This window comes from Eschrichtius robustus, chromosome 17, assembly GCF_028021215.1.
Source record: "Eschrichtius robustus isolate mEscRob2 chromosome 17, mEscRob2.pri, whole genome shotgun sequence".
Lineage (NCBI taxonomy): Eukaryota > Metazoa > Chordata > Mammalia > Artiodactyla > Eschrichtiidae > Eschrichtius > Eschrichtius robustus.
In genome coordinates, this window is record NC_090840.1 from 22,599,186 (window position 1) to 22,616,104 (window position 16,919).

General features: G+C 37.3%; 1 protein-coding gene across 2 annotated transcripts in view; it reads left to right on the top strand.

Annotated features, from left to right (window-relative positions):
- The first annotated feature begins 253 nt into the window (after positions 1 to 253).
- The window catches only part of PKIA (cAMP-dependent protein kinase inhibitor alpha), a 95,778-nt gene continuing 79,112 nt past the window's right edge, over positions 254 to 16,919 (top strand). For both annotated transcript variants that reach the window (XM_068526010.1, XM_068526011.1), the window contains exon 1: positions 254 to 396. The gene's annotated coding sequence lies outside the window, so the exon portion shown is untranslated. The remainder of the gene's footprint in view (positions 397 to 16,919) is intronic.

The following is a 16,919-nucleotide window of genomic DNA, read 5'->3' on the forward strand; positions in this document are numbered from 1 at the left end:
GGGGAGCGCTCAGAGGAAAGGCGCTCTGCAGAGAAAGCCATTCTGGCTCTTCTCTCTCGGTCCACCAGCCGGCGACGCTTCTTCTGTAAAAGCATTCCTAGAAAATAACCCTAACACCGGGAAGGGTAGCGATCGTTGAGCGCAGTTTCCAGGAGCCGGTCCCCGCAGCCGGGAGAGGTCCCTCTCCCCCCCGCGGCTGGCGCGGAATGTGGCGATCCGGCCCGGGGCGGGGGATGACTTCATGCGGCCGGAGCTCAGCGGCGGGAGCAGCTGCTGCAGCTGGCAGGTGGGGTGGGGGCCGGCCGAGCTGACCACGCACAGACCCGGCGCGGCGGCACTGCGGCCCCGGGGCAGCCGGCGCCGGGGACATGCGCTGATTCGATCCCTCCGGAGAAGGTAAGCAGCCCGGCTATTATTAGCCTCGGCCACACTGCGCTGTGCTTTCTGCTTGGTTAGTAATGGGGTTTGTAATACAGAGGGAAGAAGGGGAATATCCCTGCCGCCTTCCGCAATGGGAAAAGGAGCAACAACTGGAATTGAAATGTTAATCAGCCAAGTGCTTGAGATTTATGGAGGAGCGGTGTTACTGGGCAAACAAAGAAGGCGGTCAGCCTCTGTAATCTTAAAATAATCAACCATTGCTATGCCACACTCGCTTAGAAATTGAAGAGGATTCAAAATGTAAAATAATTTGAGTTGCACTTTTACGTTGCTACCTTCAACCTTCGCTTGGTTAATTTCTGGTTTGCGAGCAGCAGGTTCTTGTCAGCAGCCTGGAGAAGTAATAGGAAATCTTCCCTCTCCTTTTGCCTTCCTCAGTCTTCTCCCTCTCCAGTTATCAGAATGGGTCTGCACATTTCAACGTCAAACACCCACTTCAATACTGAACCTTTAGAAAGAATCTCAAATTAGAGGAGAAACTTACCTCCTGGAGTTCAGCTTGGGTTGAGCAGCACTTGTCCCCACTTCTCCCTTCATTTACCATCTTCTCTTGTCAATCATTTCATTGATTTCCACCCCCCCACCCCGGGGATGCTGTGCCCATTCACAAGCCAGCTCTTGTCAGCTCCTGTTCACCACCTCTGTTCCATGACTGATTTTTCAAGGACCCAGAAAGGGCATTGCCTTATACCACGTTTGGACTATTATCTGTGTCCTTCCCCAAAATGCATGGCATGAAAAATCCTTTAAGCCCAGTACCAACATGGTTTCCGATAACTCCCTTCATTGTAGTCACTGCAGCTACCAGATGGGTTTCGAGGACAGCAGAATCTGTTGGGGTGTGAGAAAGAGGGCTATACCTACATATTTTGCTCCATGTGCATAAGAATAGGTGGAAGTAGAAATGCAAATGTCAGTCTATCCCGTTTTTCTTGAAGCTTTTTTAGTCCGGCTAGGTTGAGACACTGGGTAGGGTATGGGGCAAGTCCTCTTGCAAAAGCAAGCAGTGTGTTTGTCCTAGGATTCCCCCAATAACCTCAAAAGAGTTTCCAGAGAGGCTTTTCCCACAGGCAGTCAGAAAGCCAGGGGAGGTGTCCAAGGTAAACCTCAGGTTATTTGGGCATCCTCAAGTTAGTCTCCCCTTTTAGGGTTCTGACCTAGGATTTCCCCACAAACGCCTTGCTGCTGAGCTCAAGTGCCCATTCTTGTTGCCCACCTAGGGATGTACATTTGAATGATATTCTGTGAAATGGTGAAGATGGCTATGGTGGGGATTGCAAATGTGCCACTTCACCAACAGAGAACAGTTGCAATAAGCCAGACTGTGTGGTGTCTGTGTGCCAATATTCCATTTAAAAAGAGACTTGTTATCTTTAAATCTGAAATTAAAGAGACAGTTTGACTCAAAAGGCCATGGATTTTATTTTAACAAATTAAAATAGGAGATCAATGAAAAAGAGGGCCAGGATTTATAGCTAAAATAATTTACCTCCACTTACCTTCTTTTTTAAATACTGCTTTTAGACTAAGATACTGGTTCGAAAAATCATGTTACTTCTATTATATATCATTATTGTTTTTCTGATTACAAATTCTCTATTTATAAATACACTTTGGAAAGATTTGAGTTGGTTTCTTTGTCTCTGTCTTCAGTATATGAGGCAGAAGGAGTGGAGGGGGGTGGGCAAATCCCACTCCAAATGGCCCACTCCAAGAACTGTCCCCTGGACCATGCAAACCTTTGGACCGAAATTTTTTTGGCTTCTTGTTATTATTATCTTTAACTGTGGTTTGGGTTTGAAATATTAAATTTTCAAGATTCTAAAATTTTGACTCAGGCACACCAACTAGAAGAGAGAACAAAGAACAAGAATAGCAAAACTATTTTACCACCTTTCTTACCTAATTGTAAAATATTTAATTATATGAATAATGATTCTGAATAATAAGTGAAAAACATATGAAAATAATAATTCATTTTTAAGAAAGTAGCCCAAGGTTTATGAAATACAGCTTAGCGCAATTGATCTTAAGTATAGTAAAAATTTCTGTAATTTTAAAAGGTTTTTATGTTGAGTATTAGTACATGAAAATATGCTAATGATGGTTAGAAATTGAAATGTCTATTACTTGGTTTCTGAAGAAACTGAATTCTTTGGCAAGAAATGGGTCAGGATTAGGGGACTGGAGCTGCCAAAGCTGGCATCATACCTGCCAGTGATTTTATAGGTGAGATGAATGCATTAAGTTATGGATTAGGGCTGGAGAAACCTTTTGGGGAAGAAAGAAAACAAGATAGAAAATATAATTTGTTATTTTAGTGCAACTAAGATAATTAAATTTAAGGTATTTCAGAATTTGGACTTCATTATATTTAAACAATTTCTGAGGAAAGTTTCTAAATTCAAAGCCCTAGGTAGAAATAGTTGTATGATTTCCTAACCGAAACTGATTTATGACTCTATTTCCTTTCTTAAAAACGTTTCCCAGAGAAAGGAAAAATTAATTGCCCGGTGTTAAGGAGGAGGAATACCAAATAGAAGGATGTACACTATTAGATGCTAAATGAACTGTAGGAACTCTTTCGTAGACTTGAGAAGATAGAATTGAAATCAATCTGTTGCTTTCCAATCACGTAAAAAAAACATTTAGTCTGGTGGGTGGTCAGTGTTATCAGTAATTTAAGACTTGAGTACAGATTTAGGATTCAAAGTTGCCCTCTCCTTACAAAAGGCATTTTCTGGTGCTGCATTACTGCCATTAGCTACAATTGAAATAGACTTATCCTGAGATTTTGAAAAACGGAAAAAGAAATAGTAGGATTAATAAGGCTTTACCTCCACTGAGAATGGGTAGAAAAAGTGCTATTTTGAAAGTTATCAATGGCCTCTTAATTGCCAAATTTCTGCGCTGTTTCAACCTGTTCTTTATGTCTTTGTTTTTAAGTTCTCTTCTAAGTTCTTTTTTTAAAATTTTACTGCTTAGTGTTTTATTCACTAAAATAGCATTTTTAATTGAAGTATAGTGGATATATAATATTATATGTTACAGGTGTAAAATATAGTGACTCAATTTTTAAAGGTTATACTCCATTTATAGTTATTATAAAATATTGGCTATATTTTCTGTGCTATGCAATATATCCTTATTGCTCATTTTATAATAATAGTTTGTACCTCCTAATCTCCTATCCCTATATTGTTCTTTTTTAAAATTAAATACTTGTGTTTAAAAGTATTATTTTGGCTTCCCTGGTGGCGCAGTGGTTGAGAATCTGCCTGCCAATGCAGGGGACATGGGTTCGAGCGCTGGTCTGGGAAGATCCCACATGCCACGGAGCAACTGGGCCCGTGAGCCACAATTACTGAGCCTGCGCGTCTGGAGCCTGTGCTCCGCAACGGGAGAGGCCGCGATAGTGAGAGGCCCGCGCACCGCGATGAAGAGTGGCCCCCGCGTGCCGCAACTAGAGAAAGCCCTCGCACAGAAACGAAGACCCAACACAGCCATAAATAAATAAATAAATAAATAAATAAATAAATAAATAAAATTAAAAAAAAAACTTGATTCCTTTATAAAAGTATTATTAATAAGTAATATTTAAAAGAGATATCTCTGTATCTAGTTTCTCACTAATCCCCTTAAATTACCTCATGACCCGCCTAGAACAAGTGATATTTATTTCTAGTTTCTGCCGCATGATATCACGACTGTATGTCTTCATTTGTTCCTTTCACTCACCCTGCTACACGTTGAAACCTTGCTCACACCATACTCTGCCTCTTCCATGAACCCTTCCCCATACCCACCTTCCTTCTCATTTCAGATGTGTTTCTCCCTTGTCTAAATTCCTATGGCACTTTCTATTTTGGTCTATCCTTTAGTTTGAACATGATTTGCTGTTCTAAAGTAACCCTAGAGAGCAGAGTCTTTGACTAACAACTTTTTATTACCTGCAACTCATAATACAGTGCCTAGCTATGTATATGCAAAGTAGATGTTCAGCAATTTGATTTTAGTGAAGAAATTAGTTATTATTTTCCAGGGGTATATATCCACCTACTGTAATATCCAAGTTAGGCTCTAAATAATGTGTGCAAGTACATTTTAAAGTCCCTATATAATAATATAGTGAAAGTACATTCAAATAGTTATATTCAACAAAAGTTATTGTGAGCTTACATGCCCTTAAATGGATATTGGCTCATCCATATCAAAAAGCATAGTAAGCATTACAAAACAAAACTTTAAAGAAGACGTTGTACCAGCTTTCAGTATGCTTTCGTTCTATTGAAAACAAGTAAGCAGGGGAAGGTGTCTTGCATAAATAAGTACTAGTTTTAAAGCACTCTGCTAGGTACTTTCATCTATGGTATATAATTTCATCCTTCTACTATATGCTAATTTTACACTGAGACTCAGAGATGTTACCCAAATGGCAGAGATTCTTTCCACATTAACATGCTATTCTTTGAAGTGTTAATGAGTGAAGGAAAACTATAAAAACATAATCAGAGTAGTTTAAAATTGTTTTGTGATCAGGCTTTCCAGTGCTTTTTAAACTTTTGGGTCTTAACATCCCCTTTAATAATTCAATAAAGGCTATGCATCCACTCCCCAAGTACATACACAACACACACACATAGAATTTTGCCTATAATTGCAGGTGTTTACGGACCTAATAAAGCCCTCCTTTGCAAATGCTTTAAGGACATCTACTCTGGGCTCACTTTTTTTTTGCTTGTTCTATGCTTAATATTTATTTTTGTACCTGTTAAAATTAAACAAATTGTTATCTGTTATAGATTGAGATATAAACCTAAGCAGCTTCGTACTTTACAACTTTTCTTTTTGCATTTTTGTATTCTGTCCTCTCTCACACAAACATACAAATTTATATAAATGAGATCAAATAATACTTTTTTGTGATGAGAATGCTTAGAATTTATTCGTAGCGATTTTCTTATATATCACACGTCAGTGTTAGTTATAGTCCTCATGTTGTACATTATGTCCATAGTATGTATTTATCTTACAATTGGAAGCTTGTACCTTTGACCATCTTCCTCCAGTTTCCCCTCCCCTGACCCTCTGTCTCCTGTAACCACAGGTCTGATCTCTTTTTCTATGATTTTTTTTTTTTTTTTTTTTTTTTAGGTTCCACAGATAAGTGAGATCATATAGTGTTTTTCTTTCTCTGACTTATTTAACTTAGCATAAAGCCTTCAAGGTCCATTTCTGTTGTCTCAAATGGTAGGATTTCTTTGTTTTCTTATAGATGAATAATATTTCAGTGTGTGTGTGTGTGTGTGTGTGTGTGTGTATACATATGATATGTATATATCTATCTATATATAAAACAACCTCTTTACCCATTTGCCCATCAATGGGCACTTAGGTTGTTTCCATGTCTTGGCTATTATAAATAATGCTGCTATGAACATGGGGGTGCAGATATGTTTTTGAGTTAGTGTTTTCATTTTCTTTGGATATATTCCCAGAAGTGGAGTTGCTAGATATATGTAGTTCTAGTCTTAATTTTTGAGGCTCCTCCAGACTGTTTTCCATACTGGCTTTACCAACTTACAAACCCACCAACAGCACAAGGGTTCCCTTTTCTCCACATCCTCACCAGCATTTGTTACCTCTTGACTTTTTGAGGATGACTGTTCTAACAGGTGTGAGGTAATATCTCACTGTGGTTTTAATGCACATTTCCCTAATGACTAGTGGTATTGAGCATCTTTTCATGTACCTGTTGGCTTTTTGTGTGTCTTCTTTGGAGAAATGTCTATTCAGGTCCTTTGCTCATTTTTTAATTGGGTAATTTTTTTTTTTTTTTTTTTGCTATTGATTTGTATGAATTTTTAATTTATTTTGGATATTAACCCTTATCAGATATATGGTTTACAAATATTTTTTTCCCATTCTATAGGTTGTCTTTTCAATCACTTTGTTGATTCGTTTTTGTTTTTGTTTTTACTTTTCTTTGCTGTGCAGAAGCTTTTTAGTTTGATGTAGTTCCATTTTATTTTTTATTTTGTCATTTGTGTTTTCAGTGTCATATCCAAAAAGTCATTACCAAACCCATGTAATGAGCTTTATTCTTGTTTTCTTCTGGCAGGCAGTTGCATAGTTTCAGGTCTTACATTTGAGTCTTTAATCCAATTCAAGTTAATTTTGTGAGTGGTATAAGATATTGGTCCAATTTCATTCTTTTACATGTGAATATCCAATTATCCCAGGGTTCCCTTATATGTAACTTCTCAAAGAGAGAAAAGATCTCTTGCTGGTGTTAAAATTCTTTCTTTGTTTTTGACTTTTGACGATTTAATTGCAATGTGTCTCAGTGTAGCCCTATTTGAGTTCAACATATTTGGGGTCGTTTGGGCTTCATGGATCTGGATGTCCATTTCTCATCCCAGGTTTGGGAAGGTTTCATCCATTATTGCTTTAAATATACTTTTTTCCCCTTTCTCTCTCTCTTTCTTCTTCTGGAATTCCCATAACATGAACATTGTTTACTTTATTGTGTCCCATAATTTCCATAGGCTTTCTTCACTCTTTTTTATTCGTTTCCTTTTTGTTCCTTTCACTGGGTAATTTCTAATGTCCTATCCTCCAGTTGGCTGATTCTTTCTTCTGCATGGTCAAATCTACCTTTGAAACTTTCTGTTGAATTCTTCAGTTCAGTTATTGTATTTTTAAAATCTAGTGTTCCTGTTTTCTTGATGTTGCTATTTCCTTGTCAAACTTCTTGTCTTGTTCATGCATTGTTTTCCTAATTTCACTTAGCTGTCTGTGCTTTCTTGTAGTTCACTAAACTTCCTTAGGAGGATTATTCTGAATTCTTTGACAGTTCATAGATCTTCATTTTTTTAAGGTCAGTTATTGGAGTTTTATTACTTTCCTTTGGTGGTGTCATATTTGCCTAATTTTTGTCATCCTTGATTCCTTACATTGGTATCTGCATATTTGAGTAATTGGGCTCTTCCTCCAGACTTTACTGGGTATTATATTCAGTAGTAGTAGTAGATGGGGCTATGAATTAGTTTCCTGGCAGAGAAACAGGACAGGGCCCAGAGCCTGTATAGTTCATTGTTTGGGAACCCAAATCATGCCAGAGTGTGCACTTAATTCCCTGGTCAGGTGAGGACACTAGTTTTGCCCTGCAGATGGGGGAGACCACAGGCTGTGCTCTCTGTTCAAGTGCCACTGTATCTAGGGCTGTTTAATGGGCTGTACAGCTTCCCATGTTCTCTGGTTAGGTTCCCCAGTTGGACATGCTGAAGGCTGTATTCAGTGATGAGTAGGGCTATAAATTAGATTTCCTGCCTGGGTGCAGCAGGAGAAGCAGCTCTAAAGCCAGTAAAGCTCTTGTTGTCTTAACTCAAGCTGATCCACACCCCAAGTTCTGTGGCTGAACAAGGCCACTGGCTTTGCTTTGCAGACTAGCAGCTCTGCCTACCCTTCTCTAGGCTTGAGCACTGCTGGGCCACACAGTTTCTAGGAGTTGTCACCAATCCTTCTAGTCAGATGGGCCAGGAAGACACTCTCCACAGCAGATGGGATGGGGCTAGTCCCAGTTCCTTTGCCTGGGTGGGATGAGGAGGGGCCACTCCAGGCTACTCTTAATTTCTCAAACAGCCTCCCCAGTTGGGAGGAGGTGGAGCTACTCTCAGCCTTGGATATGAATTAATCTCCCTGCCTGTACATAGTACAGGATCCCTCCACACCTGGTACTGGCTCTGCTTTGGGGGTAATGAGCTCTGGCTGCCTGCCTCTTGGCTGGAGCACAACTGGGCCAAATAGCTTCCAGGATTTATTGCCAGCCCTTTTGGTCAGATGGCCAGAAGACACTCTCCACAGTGGGTGAGCTGTGACTCTGCTCTTTCCCTGGGTATGGGCAAACCAGGCTCAAGGGCCAGATGCGTATCGGGTGGATCTGTGCCCTGCTGAGTTCCCTGGTTGTAGTGCCCCGCCAACCTGGATCTGTAGATAAGCAAAGATGCCAGTTGTGATCACTACTTGGGCACTGCAGGTATGAATTCCATCTGTCATAATCCATGTGCTGGCTGCTGCATGCCCCTTCCCCCTTCATCACAGTCCAACTTTCAGTGGTCAAACCCTGCAGATTCCCCTGCAATCCCAGTAGAGCAGATTAGAGCATTGGCTCCCACAAAGCAACCGCAATGCTAGTGGTGGTGCTTGCTGTCCCCCAGTTCTCTTCTCCTACTGGAGGAACCAGAGATTCAGGGGAGACCTCACCCATGGTGCTCCACTGGCCTGGGGGAGGGGCAATGAAGTCAACGTTTAGCTGCTTCTCTCACCCTTCTAATGTAGTCTGTCTTGGTCTCTGTGGTGCACGGGGGTGCTTCAGCCTCACCTCCATGTTCTAGGATTCTCTCAAATAGTGTCCTGTTTCCAAATAATTGTTAGTTGTTCCTCCTGGGGGGGGGGGGGGGCGGGGGCGGAGCCAGGAACGACCTTGGTGATGTCACCCCACTCTGGGCTTACTTTGACAATATGTGTGTCCTTTATAGCCCAGACATTTCTGGTACTTGAAATGAGGTTCTCCTTTTATTGTTCTCCCTGCTTTAGGACCTAAAATGGGAGCGCTTCATTAGCACTGGCACAAAGGCAGCTGAGATGACTAGGAAGCAAGTGCCAAGGAGAATAGTGAGTCAAAGAACCTTGATTCATGGAAAAGGAATCCCAGAAGGAGCTCTAAACGTTACACATTCCAAATGATTTATTCAGGGTATTCCAATCAAAACCATTTTTACAAAAAAGAAACAGTTCTCAGACTTAGAGTACTATACTGCCAAGTATGTAGAAGAACATTGCCAGCAGTTGAGTGGTGTGGTCTACTTTGAAATATATTCAGTTTTCTTAGGATGGACATATGTCTACTTCAAAGTTACTATTTCTTTCTAATAATGCTGTCTACAGTAATATATTTGCTTTTGCCAAGTTAAGAAAACAATGACATCCCTCCCAGTTCTAAAACAGTTACCAGCATAAAAATACATTAAAGTTTTTAGCTGCTCCTTAAGGAAACCAGTACTCGCTAGCATTCCTACTGATGCTAGTATTCAAAGAGAGGTGTGACAAAACCATTAATCTAGAAAAAACCGGGTTGGAAAGATGGAGAGAAAGAACTCAAGAGGACTACTTAAGCTGTTGCTTTCTTTACATGTCACCAAATATGATAATAACCATATAAGCTCCTAAAATATGTGCAATTTTACGCAAACTTCATAATACGCCTAGTATGAGGTAAATTTTTACTTTATTTTATAGTATACTTTTATTTTTTATTTTGGTAAAATGTCCCATAACGTAAAATTTACCATTTTAACCATTTTTAAGTGTATCATTTATTGGTATTAAGTACATTCACAATGTTGAGCAACCATTACCATTATCCATTTTAAGATCTTTCTTATTATCCCAAACAGAAACTGTACTCACTAAACAATAACCTCTTATTTCTCCCCTCCCCTCAGCCTCTGGTTAACTCTATTCTATTTTCTGGGTTTATAATTTGCCTATTCTAACTACCTCATATAAGTGGAATCATACAATATTTGTCCTTTTGTGTCTGGCTTCTTTCACTTAACATAATGTTTTCAAAGTGCATCCATGTTATAGCATGTATCAGCATTTCATTTCTTTTTAAAGCCATACAATGTATAGTGATTTTTAGTTGCAAAACACTTTTGGTACATTGTGTTTCTATTATATTAATGATATCTAGCATATATCACTACCATATTACCTTTAGTAGATGCCCAGTAACGTATACTATGAGTGAGCCACAATTTCATTCAGTCAAAACCCATTGATAAACATTTATTAAGTTCCAAACAGTTTTATGATTTCAAGAAATGTGGTAAGGGACATAGAGGTTCATGTCTTTATGTGCTGGAGCTTTTACTTTTGATGGAAGAATTCTTGCAGTGGCATGGAATGGTATTGTTGGGTCAGAGATTATGCAGAAACATTTATAATTTGAATACATACATTGACTATTAAAAACCATAAACTTCTTCAACAGATAGTATTCCTGTATTTTACGTTACCATTTATGACTATCTTAAAAATGAATGCAAGTAATATAAGGGAATCCATTTAATGTGATTTGAGCAAGGAAACATTCTCACTTTTTTCGTTTCTAGTTCATGGAAGAAAATTCCTATACACAAGTATTGAAATATTTCAAGTCTCTGGATCACACATTTCACAATCATTTCAAAAATATTACAGAGTACATCACGGATGTCAGTCAAGTCTTGTAACAACAGTGTAGAAAACTAGTAACATTTATAGCTAGTTTTTTTTTAAGCTTCAGCAATGGATCATTTCTATCCAGCCTAATCTGAAATTTTAATTAGATTAATTTTTAAAATAAAAAATATTAATTTTTAATCTAAAACTATTTTTAGTTCATATTTATGTACCTGCATTATGGTAAATCTTTTATTTTGTTGGGTTTTTTTCTTAGTTTCTCTTTAGAGTATCTTTTACAATTTATTTTGAAACAGAATAATTAAAGCCCAAAGATGAGAGTGTCTCATTTAAGCTAAACTAAAGAATGCTGGAATAGCTGAAGTATGAACACAATTGGCAAAACTTTTCACTACCCTCCTTAGAAGAAGACTGTTTTGATTTGCATTGTCCAAGAAAGGAGAAACAGATAACTTGCTGGGGATTGCATCCTGCTTTACTTAAATTAGACATTAACAGGCTAAAAGGGCAAGGATGAAGCAACATGTTTATAACATATTTTTGAAAAGCTACTTAAAGGTGAAGGGTTGCAAGAACACAGACAGACACACCCTAGACATTTCACAACAATATTTTAAGGTATGCCTTCTCTTTGGTTGATAGGTATGGAGGGACCTATTAATAAACATTTCTCCTATTTACTTTTGTCTTTATTGCTGTCTGATCAAACCCTCATTAAAAAACAGACATAAAACAAATAAGCGTTCTGACTTTTGCCTGAATAAGCAACAACAAGCTCACATCTTAAACAATGGACTGCAATGGCTATGAGACAGGATCCTTGGTCATTGCAACAGTAGCAGAAACACAACCTGCTTTGTTCCTTCTGTTGTATACTGCAGAATCTGAGTAAATAGAGAGAAGTCAGTGATACCTTTAGTGCCATTTCTTACACTCCTCTCCATGATCTTTCACACTCAGGTTCTCTGGTAATCGCAATGTAGTGAAAAACAACCAGGATGCTAATACCATCTATCCATTCACAAAACTTAATGCTTCTGAGACTTGCAGAAATAATGTTGAATCTGAATTGGTGGTACCCAATAGAGTCACTAAGAATAATCCGTCAGACTCACCAAATCCAAATTCAGATTTAAAGGCCATCAAATTTTAAAGATTACGAAGATTTTCAGATTTCAATATTTGTTATATATGGTCATATGTAAAAATTTAGAAAAGTAAAATTATATGTATAGGTTTCTAATTATAAGCTATATTCACTGGAGAATTAATGCATTTTTAAAAGGATTCATTATGAAAAGATTACATTAGCACTTTTTTTAAACCACTACCCTCAAAAATAAATTGTGACAAAGCATTGTTCATCCAAGTTTATCTCTCCTCTCAAGGAAGTGAGTTGTTCTTGGGGAAATAGCTTTCATCTAATTTGTGCTTTCCTGCAGTGGATCAAGCTGAAATGAAATGGGGATGACATTCTTAACTATTATTACACGCCCACATTTACCAGAATTACCTAATGATCAGTACCGAAGAGTTTTATAATAAATAAATATGTATGTACTGAGAGTCTCCACTGATAAAAGTTAGTTGAGACATGGCTGGTGATCCCATAGAAGAGATATCTAGATTATATTTCTTACATCATCTCCATATTAGAAAGCAATCCAGGATTGCAAAGCAAGGCATGAGACAGTAGCGTTTGGTGTATTTTATAAATGTTTAGATTTCTAGGGAGCTTATTGGTATTATATATTATGGTAAGCACTCAAATGTAAACTGTTACTTTAAAATAGTAAAATATCAAGAACGTAAAAATTTCTGCAACTTAAATGGTCATTTTGGTATTTGGCTTTATTATAGGCATTTGCAAGATATTTATTAAACAACCAAATGAACCAATACCATTTAATTTTGAAAACTGCCTTCCTAATACAAAAGAATTGGTATTCTACACAAGTTCCTTATGATTATTTTTTGTAGGTGTGGTGGGAATGAATTATGGATGGCACTACCCTTTCTCCTGTTTCTTGTCTGAGGTTTTGGCAAGGTGGAAATTAGAGGTGATGGACCTTAAAGTTTGAGCAGTTCAAGACATTCAACCAAGCACAGTCCATTTACCCAGGACAAGAAAACATATGACATTACTCTTCTTTTTTCAACCACAATGGATTTGGACTTTTAGAAAATTCAAAATGCAAGATACAGATTTTATTTATTTATTTAAGTAATTTATTTATTTATTTATTTATTTCTGGTGGCGTCGGGTCTTCGTTGCTGTGCATGGGCTTTGTCTAGTTGCGGGGAGCAGGGGCTACTCTTCGTTGTGGCACATGGGCTTCTCATTGCGGTGGCTTCTCTTGTTGCAGAGCACGGTCTCTAGGGCACGCCGGCTTCAGTAGTTGTGGTGCAAGGGCTCAGTAATTGTGGCTCACGGGCTCTAGAGCACAGGCTCAGTAGTTGTGGCACATGGGCTTAGTTGCTTTGCGGCATGTGGGATCTTCCCAGACCAGGGTTCGAACCCGTGTCCCCTGCATTGGCAGGCGGATTCTTAACCACTGCGCCACCAGGGAAGTCCAAGATACAGATTTTAATAAGAAAATATTAGTCAACAGTTCTCTTATCTCCATGTCTTTTTCTATCTCATTGATTGTGAAGAATACAGTCATAGAGAAAGCAAACTCTACATCAATTGAAAATGTTTTCCACCTGCACGCATGTTATAGTGGATGTGTAACATCTTCACAGGGTTTGTGAAATCACTATTTCACCACAAAAATTAAATATGACACTAAAATGATCTGACACTAATTAGTCCACTGAAAAAGGGGAGGAGGATTGGCATCTTGGTTATCGTTTAGAAGAAAAAAAAAATCATTAACCTGTTAGGCAAAATACTTGTCTTTAAATTATCCCTTAATAAATATAATAGAGGGCTTCCCTGGTGGCGCAGTGGTTAAGAATCAGCCTGCCAATGCAGGGGACACGGGTTCAAGCCCTGGTCCAGGAAGATCCCACATACTGCAGAGCAACTAAGCCCGTGCGCCACAACGACCAAGCCCACACCCTAGAGCCTACGAGCCACAACTACTGAACCCCGCGCGCCTAGAGCCTGTGCTCTGCAACAAAAGAAGCCACCGCAATAAGAAGCCCACACACTACAACAAAGAGTAGCCCCCGCTCGCCGCAACTGGAAAAAGCCTGCGCACAGCAACGAAGACCCAATGTAGCCCAAAAAAATAAATAAATAAATATATTTAAAATAAATAAATATAATAGAAAATGAAATAAAATGGCAGTACAGTGTTATGAAAGGAAAGCAATTGGGTTGATCTCAAAGTGAGTGAGTATAAAAATCAATGTTTTTTGTTTAGTTTGTTAATAATTTTATTCTTAGAGCTCTCAGGCAGCTAGCTTTTGGTCATTTTTAAGATCAGTCAAAAAGTTCTAAACATTATTTTTAAGGTATGCTGATCACTAGGCCCTCCTCCCCTCCTTTCTCTCTTTCTTTTAATTTTTAAATTTATTTTAGAGAGTTTTGGCTACCATTTATGTTCTAATCATGTTTTTCAGGAAGTGAATTTGAACTTTCAACCTCACCTAGTTTGAATCCTACCTCTATTGTTTTCTATCTCTGTGACTTAGGGTAAGTTAGTTAACCACTGTGAATTGTTTCTGGATATTTAAAACAGGAAAATCACAGGGTTGTTGCGAAGATTAAAGAACATAACATAAAAGGGAACTTATTGCAGTGTTTGAAACATAGTAAGGGTTAGTAAATATTTCCAATTTTTATCTTTCTAATTCTCATGAGCAGTTTACAATGAGATCTCATTACCACAGATTTTCCCTAAAATTATGAACCTTTTCCTACCCCTCTCCATTTTAAACCAAACCTTGAAATGACTGAACCTCATAGGAAGATGTCTCAATGCAGGTAATCCCAGTAGCAGGAGAGGTTGAAGCTACCACAATGCAAAGTTGTCAGGCTCTGATCTGGCAGTAGCTGTGGGAATTAGACTTAGCTTCTATTTTTAACTCTGCAAGGAGGTGATTGGATGACCTGGGAAAACTCAGTTGGCATCTTATTTTCTTTCTGAATTTCCTTCTGTATCTTATTTTCTTTCTGAAATTTACCATTTGTCTAATCACTCTTTTCACTGACTCATTATCAGAAATGATATCAAGGTTGTTGAATAAGGGTGTTGATTTCAGAAGTAATGTTATAGAAAATGGGAATTGTTCCCTTTCTTAAAAGCAATAGCTGACAATTTTATTTTTTTCTGATACAGTGTTGAAGTTCCTGGGAGAGGGCAACTTTAATTTATAAGGAGTTGTTAACATTCACTTCCTCTAACAAAAGCCTTTAAAAGTAATACTACTAATTATCTGCCTTGTACCCCAATCTTTTTTTTTTTTTAATATGTAACTGTTGAAGTTTTTTAATGTTAATCAATATCATTAAGTTGTCCAAAAAGGAAAATTAATCTGTTACTCCATTGTACATCATATACAAAGGAATCTTCTTGGTATATGATATCTTTTTATTTTACTGAATCTCAATGAATTTAGAGAGTACATGTAAGAATTTTAATATTCAGAGTCTTATTCATAAATGTGCGCTACTGAGTAGATTCAATCACTAGCAACACCTTTAAACTGAAATCAAAAATAGAGCCTCAATTAACGTGAAAACTTTAGTACCAGAAACACCTGCCTACAAAAACTGCACTGTTAGTACACAGACAAGCTTTAGTATGATAACAATTTTGTTGGCCTTAAAAAGCACATAATTTTACATTTTTTTCTTATTTGACTTTTTATCATTATGTGGACCATTTAGGTTTAAGGAAACAAGTACAAAAACTGCCTAAAGCCTTCCATTTAATATGTAAGCCATAGTTGTCCACAAGAGAGAATTTTGTGGTGATCAACAACTCTAGCCAAATCGGCAATAATTTATTTCAGTTGGTAGAGTCTAATCATGTGTACCTAACTATGTTCTTTTAAGTAAAAAGTGTAAAACATTTTTAGTAGTAAGTTTGTCCTGAATTTCCAAATCAATTTTTTTAATCCCTGTTTGAATACTGAATTCATTAGCTATTCACCAAAGGCTTGAGGCATAGATTTTGGGCATAGTCTGCTTCTAAGATGAGACGTAGCAAACAGCGTAAATTCCTGTTTTAAATATACATGTGCACACACGTATACACGTATATTATACAAAAATTTATATACAGACATTTCCTGACTTACAACGGTTCGACTTAACGATTTTTCAACTTTACCATGGTGCGAAAGTGATACTCGTTTAGTAGAAACTATACTTTGAATTTTTTCAAAGTATACTTTGAATTTTTTCAAAGTATACTTTGAATTTATAGTAGAAACTGTACTTTTCCCAGACTACTGATATGCAGTATGATGCTCTCTTGTGATGCTGGGCAGCAGCAGCAAGCCACTCCTCCCAGTCAGCCACTCGATCACAACTGACACACCTACAACCGTTCTGTTTTTCACTTTCAGTACAGTATTCAATAAAACAAATGAGATATTCAACAGATTATTATAAAATAGGCTTTGTGTTAGATGATTTTGCCCAACTTTAGGCTAATGTGAGTGTTCTGAGCACATTTAAGTTAGGCTAGGCTAAACTATGACGGTCGGTAGATTGGGTGTAGTATAAGCGTTTACAATTTATGATATTTTCAGTTGATGATGGGTTTATCAGGATGCAATGCCATAGTAAGTTAAGGAAGATCTGTATTTTATGTGTATTATATATATTAATTATATTTAACCAGTTATGTGTGTAAATATATATATATGCATATGTATGCATGTATATATATCTGTTTTCATGAACATTTGCCTTCTATTTCAAATATTTGATTATATTTATTTTTTATTTTTATTTTTTTATTTGATTATATTTAAAATAAACAGACAAGTTCTTGGAGAAGCATTTGAAGAATCTTTTTTTTCCAGAGTCAAGTTTTGCAAAGAAAACTTATTTTTTCACTAGCTGTTTATTTTTCAATAGTTAAAAAAATATTTTTAAAATTTCAAAGTGATTCTTTAATATATGAATACGAATATGTATTTACTTCAGGCGCTATATATGTTATTTATACATATGTGTATTTATGTATATTTAAATGTTTTTTTTTTTTTTAATTTTTATTTATTTATTTTATTTATGGCTGTGTTGGGTCTTCGTTTCTGTGCGAGGG